This window comes from Camelus bactrianus, chromosome 28 (assembly GCF_048773025.1).
Source record: "Camelus bactrianus isolate YW-2024 breed Bactrian camel chromosome 28, ASM4877302v1, whole genome shotgun sequence".
In the NCBI taxonomy this organism is placed as follows: Eukaryota; Metazoa; Chordata; class Mammalia; order Artiodactyla; family Camelidae; genus Camelus; species Camelus bactrianus.
Window position 1 is genome coordinate 13,516,572 of NC_133566.1, and position 14,666 is coordinate 13,531,237.

At 45.6% G+C, this 14,666-nt stretch overlaps 2 protein-coding genes across 2 annotated transcripts in view; both read right to left on the reverse strand.

Annotated features, from left to right (window-relative positions):
- The window catches only part of RPL31 (ribosomal protein L31), a 311,150-nt gene that overhangs the window by 190,806 nt on the left and 105,678 nt on the right, over positions 1-14,666 (reverse strand). The window lies entirely within an intron of this gene.
- NPAS2 (neuronal PAS domain protein 2) overlaps positions 1-14,666 on the reverse strand; it is a 264,189-nt gene that overhangs the window by 182,711 nt on the left and 66,812 nt on the right. The window contains exons 2-4 of the mRNA XM_074354714.1: positions 13,137-13,276; positions 12,103-12,207; positions 8,084-8,223 (exon numbers count right to left, since the gene is read on the reverse strand). The gene's annotated coding sequence lies outside the window, so the exon portion shown is untranslated. The remainder of the gene's footprint in view (positions 1-8,083; positions 8,224-12,102; positions 12,208-13,136; positions 13,277-14,666) is intronic.

A 14,666-nucleotide genomic window follows, 5' to 3' on the forward strand; every position in this document is an offset into this window, starting at 1 on the left:
AAAAAAAACTGCTCCCAGTGTATTGCCTCATACAGAGTGGATGCTCAAAACCACCTGTAAAATTCTGTAGGTTTTGTGCCACCGGCTTTTATCTATCGAGTGCCTAACTTTGCCTTAATTATCAAGAACAGAGAATCACTGTAACCTCTAAGCTGGAATCTTAAATGGTTCCAGCTGAGTTTGAATTCACTGGGAAGACAATTCTTGAGTTCTGGCTCTATTACATTCTACGTGTGGATAATCAGGTAAATGATTTGAAATTTCTAGGCTTTCGTTTCCCATCTCTAAAGTAAGGATAACAACAGCTACCTCGTGAAACTGTTTAGGGGACTAAATGAAATCAGTTATGTGTAGCGCTACCTTCTGAGTGTTCACGCACATCCTTTCTTCTTCCTCTCGGTTTAGCTCAGATAATCTTTCAACTTTAGGAGGTCAGGATCATCCCTAAGATAACTGGCTAGTCCCACTCCCCTTTCTGGTGGTGGGTTTAGGCTTGGAGGTAGACTCTGGTTGAAGTGATGTCAGGGAATATCTACTGGGGATATTCAGGGAGGGGTTTCCTCATTCGTAGGAAGAGATGTGGAGGAAGAGTCTATCTCTTCTTCTGTTGGGCGTTGTCATCTTGAGAACCAGTCAGTCCCACAGTGATGGCGACGGGGAGCCTGAGGATGGCAAAGAGGGAGGGCGGCTTTGATGTCACTGAGTTGCTGAGTTCGCCAACTTGGAATTATCCTACCTTGGGACTTCTGTGACGTGAGACAGTAAACCTTTATTGTTTATGCCATTTAGAGTTGAGTTTATTATTGCAGTTGAAAGCATTTTTATTGCTGGAATGCCTAGCACACACATGTATTCTACAAATATAAAACTCTACTCCATTTAGTCCTTTCTTATAATTCCCAGATAAGAATGTCTGAGAAAGCTGGAAAGGATGATACTCAACTAAATTAAAATAGACTCGAGTGAAATGACTCTTATAACTTGACAATTCCTCCTTCTTCTCTTCTCTTTCAGAGCTTGCTTATTATGAATCAGAAAATCAGAGACAAAAGACAGACTAGGTGATAAACGTAGCCCATATGGCTCTGTGAGAAATATTAGAAAAATAAAGTGAAAATACAAACAAACATGCGGTTTAACTTCACACCAATATTATTCACTTGAAACTGGTGTCTTGTTAAAACTCCAGCCCGTTTTATATTCACAGGACGTAGTAAAAATAGAAAAATCATAAAACCAAACAAGTAAAATAAACGGAGGCTACTCTTGGATTGGTGGTTGGGGATTACTGAGTGTTACCAAACTAGGTTTTGTTTTTCGTCTGTTTATTTTGCTTTGTTTTAAAATCAACAGACAACCTTTGAATAAAAGAGGCTGCCAACTATCTCAGGAGAAATCTCTAGGAAAAGAAAAGCAAACACGATTGCATCGCTAAGCAAATCTACCTGCATTGGAATCATGCTGCAAGAATCATGGAAGTATCTGAAAGACTGACTTTTTATTGCAAAGGACCCTGAAATTTGCTTGCAAGCTAGGTGTAAGTAGGTTTTTCCACAATGGACATTCCCTCTTTGGTCTTCAATGAGTCTTAGAGTCTGAGTCTTGTAAAACTGGGCATTACAACTCACTAATTGATCCCAAGGACTTGAATAATGGGCAGTATGGGTCTGGTGGCACTCTCACTGGGGAAATGGATGCTCATTTCTGATTCTTAACCTAAATGTTAGTGGATGACCCAGGAGAGCCCAGAAGCCCAGTGCAGGACCCTCCATCTTTGTCTGAACCATCATGGAAAACCTGCTTTGAAGCTCAAGTCCCTGGTTCGAGCCTGAGGGGCCATCTCTGGGGTCAGAGGCAAGAGCACTGCCTTAGACTAGGGCAGGCCACTTAACTGGTCTAGGTGACCTTTCCTCGGTTGCACAATGAGGATGATAACCTGCCCGGACTGCCCCGGACACTAGGAGGCATGATGCTGATAAGGTGTCCCTTGGGCTTTCTCAGAAGTGTGGACTGCGGGACACACCTGGTGTCACAGGCTCCCTGATCCTACCTCCCAGCAGCCAGAGGTTCCTCCCTCTGCTCTCAGCCTCCGGGCTCTCCTTCTGGCCAGCAGTCAGCTTACATATATGCAACACGCCCTATGGGCTCAGGACTCATCAGAGATGTGGCCTCCAGTTCTCTTTTTGCTTCTGGAAGCTTCCTAGGGTCTTGTTGTGGGGTGACTGAGGGACTTGCATGCTTCCTTCCTTGGGTGCTAGAAGGGCACTTTCATTTGGAATTTCTGTGAACTGAAGGCAGACCTGTGCTGCCAGAGCGAGTCTGGTGGAGAAGTAACTCTCAGGTAGTGCCCACTCACCACAGCCTCCCTCCCCGCTGGATTCACTCTGACCCACTGGAAGAGCTGGTGTCCCAGGTACCCATCACTGAAGGGCGGGGGACCTCTGGGAATCCTAAGGAGAACAGCTTTTCTCTTGTACTAAGGCTTTTTGTAGCTGGTCTGAGGACAGAGTGTTTGGATCTGTTCATCCCCAAACCACAGGAGAACTGCGGTGAGCCCAGCCTCAGTTCCCTCGGCTCCAGGGTCCTGGCTCTGTGCTAACGCTTACCATGCCCCGAGCGTTGAAAAGAGCTTCGGCTTGGGAGAGATGCTAATCTGTGCTTGAATCCTGGCTCTGCCACTCACCAGCTAGGCAATCTTAGATGAGTTACTTATCCTCTCTGAGCCCTGATTCCCTCAAGTCCAATGCTGGGATCATAACCCCCAATTAGAGGGCCTGGGGTGAGGATTAAATGCACACAGAGCTGGTGCACGGCAGATGCGGGAGAAATGGTGAGTACTATTCCTTCCCCATGTATCACGTGTGGTTCACTCGGCGGCAGACCATCTGCAGAGCTGGATGACAAGCTCTTGGAGAACAGAAATTGTATCGTATTTGTCTTTCTACTCTTCACGTCCACCCCTGACTTGACCCTTAGGTGTTGCTCCAGAAATACTTTTGGAAAGAAGGGAGAAAAAAGATTCACAAATCTGAAACTTCCAGCCTTCCAAATGTAGACAGTTGAGGACCTGTGCTGTTTTTGTTTTGGCGGCTCTTGTGTTTAGCAGATGTATGGACTCCGTTTCAGTTTTCTCATTCAGGTCGTAGTTGGAAATTATACCCCACCTTCAAACTGTGTAATCCATATGGTGAAGTGAAATGTTTGCTCAACTCCATGTTTATTGTTTCTGTATCAGTCAGGATAGGCAAGGTTATGCTGCTGTAACAAACTCACGCCCATGTACTTCTCACTCGTGTCCAGTGACAGTCAGCAGTGGAGGTCTGATGACTGGGCCTCCACTAGAGTGTAGAGGGAAGGGAACATAGTTAACGGTGCACTGGCTCTTCGAGCCTCTTCCTAGTAGGGTCATGTGTCACTTGCCCTTGCATTTGAGTGGTCAACCCACTCAACTAGATACACAGCCGTCTAGTCTTTCTTCGAGCCCAGAAGGAAGAAAAACAGAAACATGTGGTGAGGGGAACCAGTGGCTCCACAGTTCAGGAAAGCAGAGGCCACAGCTTCAAAAAGAAGAGTTTTAACACAGAACTGGGTCTTCTGCAGCCACTGGAAGAGCTGCAGGAGCACAGAGCAGAGGATCTCAGCCTGCAGCTGAGTAGCCAGAGCTTCTGGGAGCTCGCCTGGAAGCTGTAAGAGTCCCGAGAAACCCCAGGAAGCTCCTGCCAACCATCTCGGCCAGCAGCATCTTAAGAAGCTGCCACCTACTCAGTTTGCTGCGTATACTTTTAAATGAGTGCTGTGAACCTCATACCTGCTGGCTGCCCGCAGGGCGGCCTGCAGCATCCTCCTGAGAATCTCTCCTTCTTCACTGCCTGTTCCCCTCCTCCACCAGGCCCCGGGACTCTGCTTGCCCACGGAGAGATGGGGGGCCCTGGGGGACATTGGCAAGGTGGCCCCACCACCACCCAGGAAGCCTCTTTGTCCCCACAGGCCTCAGACTCCATCCTTCACCCAGAGACACTCCACCCCTTAGGGACCCAGCAGGGACCATGGGATCCCCAGCAGTACCTGTGAAATCAAGCACCAAAATAATACCCCAAGTGCTCAGAAAAATCTGTCATTGGAAACACAGCCCTTATAAGCAGGCCAGGACCCCATTCTAAATGCACAGAGGTATAGAAAATTTAACGAGGAACCAGAGTCTCCAGACATAGCAGGCAACATGCCCAGAATACACTCGGACACCACTCATCATGACATCACCCAAGAAGCAGAAGAACCTCCACTTGAGCGAAAAGAGGCACTGCCCTCATGCCAACCTCGAGATGAGTCAGGCGTTGGAACCATCCGACAAGCTCTTGAAAGCAGCCTTCACGGAAGGCTTCAGCAATCAATTATGAACTCTCTCAGGGGAGGGTGGGTGGCTCCTCATGGCCTCATGAGGAGACTGGTTTCATGCCGTTTAATTAAAGATAACTTTTTTTCCCCAGCTTGCTGTCTATGCTGCCTCTTGAGCAAGCAGCTGACATGTCTCTGCGTAGGAACCGTGCCCTTCAGAGGAGCTCAGGGCTGGAGGGGCCTCAGGAAGCCAGCCTCTGCCCCCCACCCCGCCTTCATTCCACGAGTGAAAGGGGGGCCCCCTGGACCCACAGCTACCAGGGGAGCAGGGACTGGCACCCGGGCACCCTTCCCAGCTCAAGGTTCCCTGCGGTCACCATGCCACCCACCTTATCATTTTAGTATGAATGTGGCCAGAAACTGTTCATTGCAGAAAATGGAAAACACAGAAAAGCACGCAAAGAAAAGCCCCTTGTACCTCTGCTGCCTGGAGAGAACCTTTGTTGGTTACCACGCATATTCCTCTAGTTCTAAAAGCTACATTTTAGAATTCAAATTAGGCTTGTGCTAAACATTCACTTTTGTATCTTGTTTTAGAAAAATGAATAACATGTTTGTGAAAAAATTTCTCATGCCATTAACCTCCTACAATAGGATTTTCCGTGGGAGGGAAACAACTGAAGTAGCTACCCTGCATTAAAGGCCTAGCACGTTCCACTTCACAGGGAGGATACAGAGGCACAGAAACATCAAGCACTTGTCCAGGGTCGCACAGCGGGTCGGTGGCAGGACCAGGAGGGAGCCCGGGCGGTCTGGCTGCAGGACCCGGGTCCCGGGTCACTCTGCAGCGGCGTCTCTTCACCGCCACGTTTAATGGATTTAAATAGCAAACACTGTGGCTAGTTATGGTCCTTACAATCCTCGCTCTGATTAACAGCCGTGTTTTTAGCAACCTGTATAGACATGTTGGCATAAATCTCTGATGATTCTCTTGGCAAAAATTCCTAGAAGTGTAATTGCCGAATTGACTCTTTTGAAAGCTTCTGTTCAGCATGTGCCAAATTGCTTTCCATTCTTCAGGGTGGGGAGCATGAACACATCCTTGTCACCCACCCTCTGAGCTAAGAAGGCAAAACCTGTCCCTTCTACAGTTTCCTAAGATCACTAACCAATTCTAGAAGAAGCCCGCCCTCATCTTTTCAGCCCACTTCATTCATTCAACAAACACCTCAGTGCCAGGCACTCAGGATGTAAGGACCAAGGGCTAAAAGCTTGTAAACAAATGTGTGTACTAGACCGAAGTGTGGATGCCAGCGGAGGGCTGACCTACACCAATGCATCCTCTTAGGCCAGTTACAGATTAAAGGGCCTTTGCAAACCACTTAATATTCTAAATTCATGGCTTCTCCCTTCATAAAATGGTTATAGCATTTGTCTCATAGGGTGCCAAAATATTAAATAACAGAACATATGCAATGATTCTTTATAAGCTGTAAAACCTAGTTACTACTGAGGGGGCTAAACTGCAAAGGGGCTGCTGTTGCCAGAGAGGAGGTGTGGAAGGCAGAGCCTGCAGTTTGGATGGACCTTGGAGGTGAAGAGAGAGCATCCCGGGCCACGAGGAGAGCGTGACTGATGAGCTCCGCCCCAGTGGGAGGCTGCCCGCTTCTCCCTTGGGAATGTTCCCACTTCCTTCTCCATCGTGGTCGCCCTTCTCTGAACGGCTGGGGAGAAAAGTAACGAGATGGCCCTACAGAGACACAGCATCTGGACCATTCCTGCCTGGAGGGGTCTGTGATTTGGTTTAAGCATGAAATTTGGATCTAGGGCCAGTGTCTCCCAACATGGAGGCCACCTCTACATCACTCTGGAACATTGCAAGAGCGCCTGGTCTCCACCCCTGAGCTGCACTGAAGCAGGCTGTCTGGGAATGCGAGGGCTTGAGTATTGTTGCTTTTTAAAGCTCTAGAAGTGATTCTGATGAAAAGCAGGGTTGAGAACTGCTGTTTAGTTCTTGATCCATGGACAGAGCAATTCATCTCAGTAAAAACAGCCTGCCATCCATTAGGTCAGGCAAAGTTAACTCTGTTTGCTGCTGGTCCCCAAAGGAGGCCACCTGTGCTCCCAAGATGGGGCCAGAGGATCTGAAATCTTGTTGGTGGACCAGAGATTTTGGTCTCCTGCCCATGTCCTTAGAATTCCAGGCTGGTCCTCCTGCCCTGTAGTCACGGGCTCTGGAGGTGAAGGCTGCAGCCACACACACTGCCCAGAGCAGAGCACCTGCCAAAGCTCACACGGCTGTGCACTGCCTGGGTTCTCCTGCACAACTCTTTGAACGTCCTCACTGCTCACACACACCCTGCCCAGCTTTCCACACCACCTGCAGAACTGAGGGAGGAAACTGTATCCAAACAGCCCCACGCACATCAGAGCTACTATTATTACTAACAACGTCCCTCTCCATCCATCTTGATTTTGTCCGTGCTATTATTATTTTAACATTGTGTTATTGTCTGTGTCCCCAGCTGGAGGGTAACCTCCAGGAGAGCAAGGATCTTTTTTTGTGTCACTAGGCACCCCAGTGCCTAGAAAAGTGCTTGGCATACAACAGGCACTTAATTGACATGCAGTGTATAAATGAATGAATGAACAAGCCACATTGACTGAAAACTTGTTATGTGCCAGTTCCTTTACATCCATCATAACATTTAATTCTCGCAACAACTCCAGGAGGAAGGTGCTATTATTTAGTCTCATTTTAGGGCAGAGGAAATGGAAATTTTGAGGAGTTCAGACAGCTGCCAAGGTTACACAGGTGGTAAGAAGTAGAGCTAGGACTTGAACCCACTGCTTCCCAGCTCCAAAGACCAAGCCCTTAACAATTATATTGTACTCATTCCTTTTGTAACCGAGCAGGACGTATGGGGACTTCTTAGAACAGACCCTTCCCCAAGTCCTCCATCTGCCTCTTGTCTTTAGAAAAACTTTAGTCTCCTAGGCTTCCCCGAGTTCCAAAGACGATATTTAATCAGAGAAATGAGAAAATGCAGAAAGAAAGGAAAACAGTCATGCAGGACAAAATAATAATAATTTAGCCATTAAACAAAGTCAAGGACCTTTAGTTCCTCCTCAGTGGCCGTAGATAATATTCTGAGCCGTGTCTTTGAGCCGTTCTGCAGACACTGAAACCCCCACCAGATGGAAGAAGTTAACTGTCTGCTGCCCACAAGCACGGAACCCGCAGACCAGCTGGAACCAGGAGGTTGATGGTGTTGACACCTGATGACCTCACCACCGACCAGAAAGAAGAATGTCCACGAGCTGATCATGAACCCCACCACCCCCTGCCCCACCCTGTCTTTAAAAACCTTTCCCTGAAAGCCTTCAGGGAGTTCGGGTCTTTTAAGCACTAGCTACCTGGACCCCTTGCTTGACGCCCCGCAATAAACACTGCATTTCCTTCACCACAGCTCTGTGTCCGTGCACGGGCGAGCGGACCCGAGTTTGGTTGGGTAACACTTTTACCAGGGATGGTACACAACCGTATCCTCAGCAGGCACTGGCTGCAAATCTGGGTTTACTCTGGCTCTGAATAGTGCGTCTGTGGCGCAGTCTCCAGATAGTGGTGTTTCCTGCACGGGTTATTGCAATCTAAGGGCCGAAAAGGAGTCAGGGATGAAGCTGATCGGACAAAGAAATCGTGAAAACGCCTTTGCCTACTCAAGTTCAAAGTGTCTTTTTATCTCACCTCAACAGTCCAGCGCAGAAGGTCGGGCTCCACTCCGTGAGGTCATCCAGGTTCCCAGCTGGCCCTGCTCCTCTGCTTCAGTAACAGGTGGCTGTCCTCTGGCCTGAGGCTTGTGGCTGAGAGCAGCTCATGAGCACCACCTCCAGGAGGAGATAAGGAAGGACAGGGACTCAGCTTCTTTTTCAAGGGGGGACTCATATCACACGAGCCAAAACCTAGTTAACAGGGCTGCCTCTAGCTGCAAGGGAGGCTGAAACCAGGCTCCAGCTGGGCAGCCGTGTGCCCTTCCAACACTCGCACAGAGAAAACTCGTTATTCTAAAGAAGAGAGTAGGGGACAATAACAATTTCTGCCATAATGTGTATTTTTTCCTGATTAAAAAAACTACCCCATCAAGAAATACGACCTTTAGCTATGTATGAGTACATGCTCTATCATGCAAAACTGGCTGATTCTGGGAAAGGGAAGAGGTGATTAAAAAGACTGACCTTTGGAACATTTTCCCATAAAATATACCCTCTGTATCTTTCTAGGTGTGCTATTGGTTTGTCATATACTGAAATGTCTTGGTACTTTTTAGTAGACCATTTAAAATTACCATAAAATACTCAAATATAAAATGCCAAGCAGTATAGTAAAAATACTGATCTTACGTGAAAAAAAAAGAAATATGATTTTAAAAATATGTTTTAAAATTAAGATACATGACAATAGACTTTTTGGTATGAACAGTTCCATGAATTTAAACACACCTTTGGATTTGTATAACCTCCTCCACAATCAGGACATAGAACAATCCCATCCAAAAAACCCCTGTGCCGCCTCACCCTAGTCACACCCTCTTCCTGACTCAGCCCCTGGCAAACACCTGTTTGTTCTCCATCACGATAATTTTATCTTTTCAAGAATCTCATATAAATGGAATCATATGTATGGAATCCTTCCAGACTGGCTCATTTTGCCTTTGAGATTCATCCCCCTGGATATATGTGCGTGTATCCAATAGTTTCTTCCTTTTTAATGAATTATGTGCTGTTTTGTGTCTTTACCCATTGGAGGATGGTTAGATTGTTTCCAGTTTTGGGTAACTATAAATAGAACAGCTCTGAACATTTGTGTACAAATTTTTGAGTGAACATAAGTTTTCATTTCTCTAGGGTAAATACCTAGAAATGGGATTTCTGGGCTAAATGGTATCTGTGTATTTATTTTTATAAGAAACGGCCAAGTCCCTCTGGAGTGGCTGCAAAAATTCACACTTCAATTAGCAATGTGTAAGAGTTCCATATTGCTAAATCCTCGCCAGGACCTGGCGTTTTTAGCGTTTTTAATTTTAGACATTCCAATAGGTGTATAGTGGTATTTTGTTGTAGTTTTAATTAGCATTCCTCTCCTGGCTAATGATGTTGGACCTCTTTTCACACGTTTATTTGCCATCCATAGGCTGTCTCCCATTCAAGTCTTTTGCCACTTTCTTTCCACTGGATTGTTTGTTGAGTAAGACAGTTTTTACAATTTTGGATTCATGTTCTTTGTCAGATATGTGATTTGCAAGTGTTTCCTCTCAGTCTATAGCCTGTATTTTTATTCTTTAACAGTGTGTTTCACAGAATGAAGCTCTCAGTTTTGATAAAGTCCAAATTATCACTTTTTTCTTTTACAAATCATGCCTTTGCTGTGATGTCTAAGAACACTTTGCCTAACCCCAAGTAGCAAAATTCTTCTCGTATCTTTTCCTTGAAAAGTTTTAGAGTTTTATGCTTCACATTAGGATCTATGATCCCTCTTGATTCAATTTCTGTGGAAGGTGGAAGGTTTAGACTGAGCTTTACTTTTCTGTGTGTATGAATGCCAACACCATTTGTTGAAAATACTATCACTTCTCCATTGAACTGCCTTTGCACATTTGGCAAAAATCAATTGTGCATATTTGTGTTTATGTCTGTACTCTCTGTTGTGTTAATCTTTGAGCCTCTCCCTCTGCCAATACCACACTATCTTAATTATTGTCATTTTAAAGTAAGTCTTACATTTGGATAGTGGATTCTTCCAAGGTCAATATTCTTTTGGCTATTCTAGTTTCTGTGCCTTTTACGTGGATTTAGAGTCAGCTTCTCAAATATAAAAAATTCTGCTAGAATTTTAATTGAAATTTCATCTAATCCATACATCAGTTTGAGAATTGATATCTTTCCTATGTTGAATATTCCAATCCATGAACATGGTATGTCTCTCCATATATTTAGGTCTTCTTTGATTTCCTTCATCAGCATTTTAGAGTTTTCAGCACATATATTCCACATATATTTTGTTATAATCATACTTACTTATTTCCTTTTAGGGTGAGCTCTCATATACAGTACTTTTTTGCTTTCAATTGTTCACTTCTAGTATTTAGAAATATGATAGAGTTTTGTGTTTTGAACTTGTATCCCAGAATGTGACTAAACTCACTGTTACAGACCTAACTGTATCCCTTCAAAATTCATATGTTGAAGGTCTAATCCCATCATCTTGGTTGAATTTAAATAGTTTGTGGTTTTCAAGAAATTGGTCCATCACCCAAGGTGCTGAATTTATATATGTGGAGTTGTTCATAGTATTTATTTACCATCCTTTCAATGCTGTGGGGTCTGCGGTTGATTCTCTTTTAAACACATCCCACAAAGAGGCACATTAAGTTGATTCTTGTGACTTCTCCACTTGCTAATAACATTCTCTTATGGTCTTTGGATTTTACATGTCTTTAAAGATTATAAATGGATTTGCAACAGGAGTGGCATCTTTAGATACCAAATATAGGGTGACGGTTGATTTCTCTGGTATGTGAGTCTTCTGCTGCTGTCAGGACCCCATCCCCAGCCTGGGAGAGCTCCCGCCAGCTAGCTCCCAGGAAAAGACTAATACAAGCTCAACCACTTGTTTTCAGTTCTTCCCCCCATGTCTTGAACCTCCCCCTCCTATCAGAGGCAAGAGATGAAAGCACAGTACTTCTCTCTTAGAAAACCTTCAACCCTGCCTTAACATTGTTTCCAAGTCCTTATTTAGTATTTTGGAGAGAAGTTTGGAAGAAATTAATAATTTGGTTATCTGTTATCATTTCTTCTTGGGAATCACTTCTCAGAATAGCTAAACCTGTTTCCTACAGTGAGGAAGGGGCACAGGGATTGCCTTCCTGTCACAGATCAAGAAGCTCTGTTCCTTTAAAGTAGATGTCATTTATAGAAAGCCTGCAATATAGCTGGCTGTTATAGATTTTATCTTTATTGCTAATAATATCAGGGTGGGGATTCTTATTTTCATTTCACGGACAAGAACAATGAGGCTAAGAGATGTTCAGTTCAAGAGTTTTTCATGCTTCTGGCTGTCTGTCTGACCCTGAGAAAACGACTTAATGAGTAACTAAGTCTCAGTTTCTTCACTTGTAAAATAAAGATAATAATATAACTTACAGGGTGTTTGAGAATTAAATATGTCTGGCACATAGTAAGCATTCAATAAATGTTGCCATCATCCTTGCTGTTATACTTATACCATATATTATTTATTTGAAACTTGTTTATAAGAAAGCATGTTCTGAATTTGTACTAAATCATTTTTAAAATTCACAATTATTGAATACGAAAAAATAAAGCCATTTGCTTTCAATCAGGAAAATCTTGACTAACCAAAACTGCAGAGATTAATCCCAAAGTTAATTTTTTTTTTTTTTGGTGCCTTCAGATCAGGTTAATAAGAAATGAGCAGAGCATATTTAAAATGACAGCCTCAGCATTCTACAGAGAAAGCAGACTTCTCTCTTCCTGCCAACATTCTTGGTCCTAAGCCAAACCTGGCTGGTCAGAGCCTTCAGCATCCCAGACAGCCTTGCCTGGGTGCATTAGGTTTACCAAGGCAGGAAATGGGCTGATGTATTGTGCAAGATAGGATTTTGGTTCCCATTTCTCTCTTCTCTTCTTTTGTCATGTGACCTCGCATTGCTTCTCAATAGGGTAGGCGAGGCAGACGTCCTCACTCACCTGGGTGTGGCCATCTGACTTGATTCGGCCAATGAAATCTGAGCAAGTGATGCTAGCAGCTGCTTTATGGTTTGGCTTGGATGCTTTGCCTCTGTCACCTGCCATCTGCAATGAGAAGAATATGCTTTGGGTGGCTGTTGCTGTTGGTTCTGCCAAGTGGTGACATGTGGAGTGGACATGAACTCCACTGTGGCTCAGAGTCAAGCCCAGCTGATCCCAGCAGAGCCATGGGGCCTGAGACCCCTGAGCAAGGAAAGGAACATTTGTTATAAGTCACTAAGCTCTTGAGATTGTTATGCAGCAAAAACTGACTAATTACATGTATTTTGGTGACTTTTCAACAAAAATAATTAAAATCTATTGTGTGTGTTGATAGGAGGGACTAGGTATTTCACACACACCTTGTCAGGAAATCCATTTAACCAGGTCAAGGGTATAAACTAACTCCACAGCACTCGGGTGGAAGACACATCAGGTGTCTTTATATTTTGTAAATTCACTAACCCACTGTTTGAGTTGGTGGGAAATTCCATCTCAGGCATGTTTTTGAGGTCCCTGCCCTCCTTGGGTGGTAAGGAGATACTAGTGGCTCATGACTGCTGCTGTGAAGTATCTTGTCTGAGCCAGTGGGGAGCCTTCCCATCATGTGGCCCCACTTTCCTCTTTTGTGCTGAGTTTGTCCAGGCACCACTGCCGAGGCCCCAAGAGTGTAACCTAGGGAAGTTCTTCTCATACTCGAATGTGAACACTAGGCACTTGCTGTTTTGTTAAATACAGATTATATTCAATGTTTCTGGAAGGAGCCCTAGATTCTGCATTTCAGATATGTTCCCAGACGATGGTCATTGTTGCTCATGTACCACACTTTGATAAAAAGACCCAAGAGTCCCCTAGAGTTCTGCCTCCCCCAGCCCTCTGAGAAGCCATTCTTCCTTATGGACACTTGAAAACTGGAGCTCAGGTCTCCAGCACATGTGGGCTGCCCCCCTCACCAAACTGCATACCTAATCCCAGCCCTCAAGGTCGAGCCATACCTTCTGCCCTGTGTCACTTATTCGCTGGAAATTTTCTCTTTTCAGATAAAGAGCCCCACAGCCCTCTGAGCCTCAGACTTAGAAACCAAAGGCTGGATCCTTCTCTTCTTTGCCAAGGGCATCACAGATCTCCAGGACTCCTGGCAAAGGAAAAAAATTAACTCTATTGGCACTAATAGTAATAGGAACAAGAGTGAATTAACATCTCAATAAACCATCCAGCTACAATGGGAACGGCCCGTTCCCCGCACTGTCAGTGAGAGGATACTGTTTTGGAGACAGGTCCTTTTCTCACCCTGATAACCACACGTGTCTTCTGTCACCTCAAAATTCTTGGGGCCCTGGAAATCCCATTTTTTCCACTTTCAGTTAACAGGCTTGCAGGGGAGGGCAGAACCAGCGGTCAAGATAACCAGCATGTGAATCACACCTAAGGGCCCTAAGCAGCGCTGATAGAAACCCAGCCTCCAGGGTGGCCTTCCCAGTACCCCAAAATTATGGCCATTCTGATTGGTTGGTTTATTTGTTAAATGTTTTGAATTTAGCAGGTTCCTTGGGAGATAACTTTGCAAGCATGCGTTTGGGGTGCCCATTCTTCAATGTCTCATTTTTTTGTCCTGTGACTTTCCAATAAATTATGCTATTAATTCAACAAGAGTACAAGAACACTTTTCAAATATTGGTTTAAGAACCTAACTTGTGTGTAAGGTAAAGTATCCTTCTGTCAAATTAATCTGTGACTCATTTGCATGGGAAACCCAAGAGGCCAGCATTAGAGGGAAATTATCCTGGTGGGACGAGTGATGCTGGGTCCCAGCCCCGGGAGGAGACCCAGTGACGATCTGTCGAAGGGGTAGGAGGTGTGGGGAGATGTCAGGTACAGGATCAGACTGAAGGAAATTTCCTCAGCCAGCTAAGGGTGTCTTTGTCTCTTTTCTGGCTCTATTTTTCTCCTCCCCTCCCCTTCTTCTTCTCCTCCTCCCGGTCCCTCTTTAAAAGCAGCTAAGACCCAGGACGACTCAGCTTACTGGGGCTCCAGGTGAGGGTCAGAGAGCCGAGTATTGCAAGTCACCTGAGGCACAAGAGGACTGTCGGGGAAGATGGCCTCGTCAATCTGGAAAGGGGTGGGAGGTGAGGGGTGCGAAGGGTGAGTCGGAGACGACAGGCCTCCAGGGGCATTGTGGGAACTCCTGTGGTACCGCCAGCCTAGGTTCACTGGCAGCGATGGGCAATAAACCCAAATAACCCCAGGGTGCTCGTGTGCCTGAGGGAATGGGCACCGGGAAGACAGCCTCACACTCCACATCTGGGCTGCGGCAGAGGAAGGAAGCAGCCAGGGTGCCCAGCGTGTCGGGGAGACACCGAGGGAAGGTGTGGGGTCTGGAGCAAGAAGGAGAGGGTCACAGGAGGCCGGGGTGGTCCTGACCAAGGTCTCTGGGACTGAGCAGTAGAAAGGCCGGTGACCCCGACCCACAGCTTCCTGGCCCAGAGTCTGCCCTCCCAAACAGAGCTCAAGGGGGCTGCGAGGGG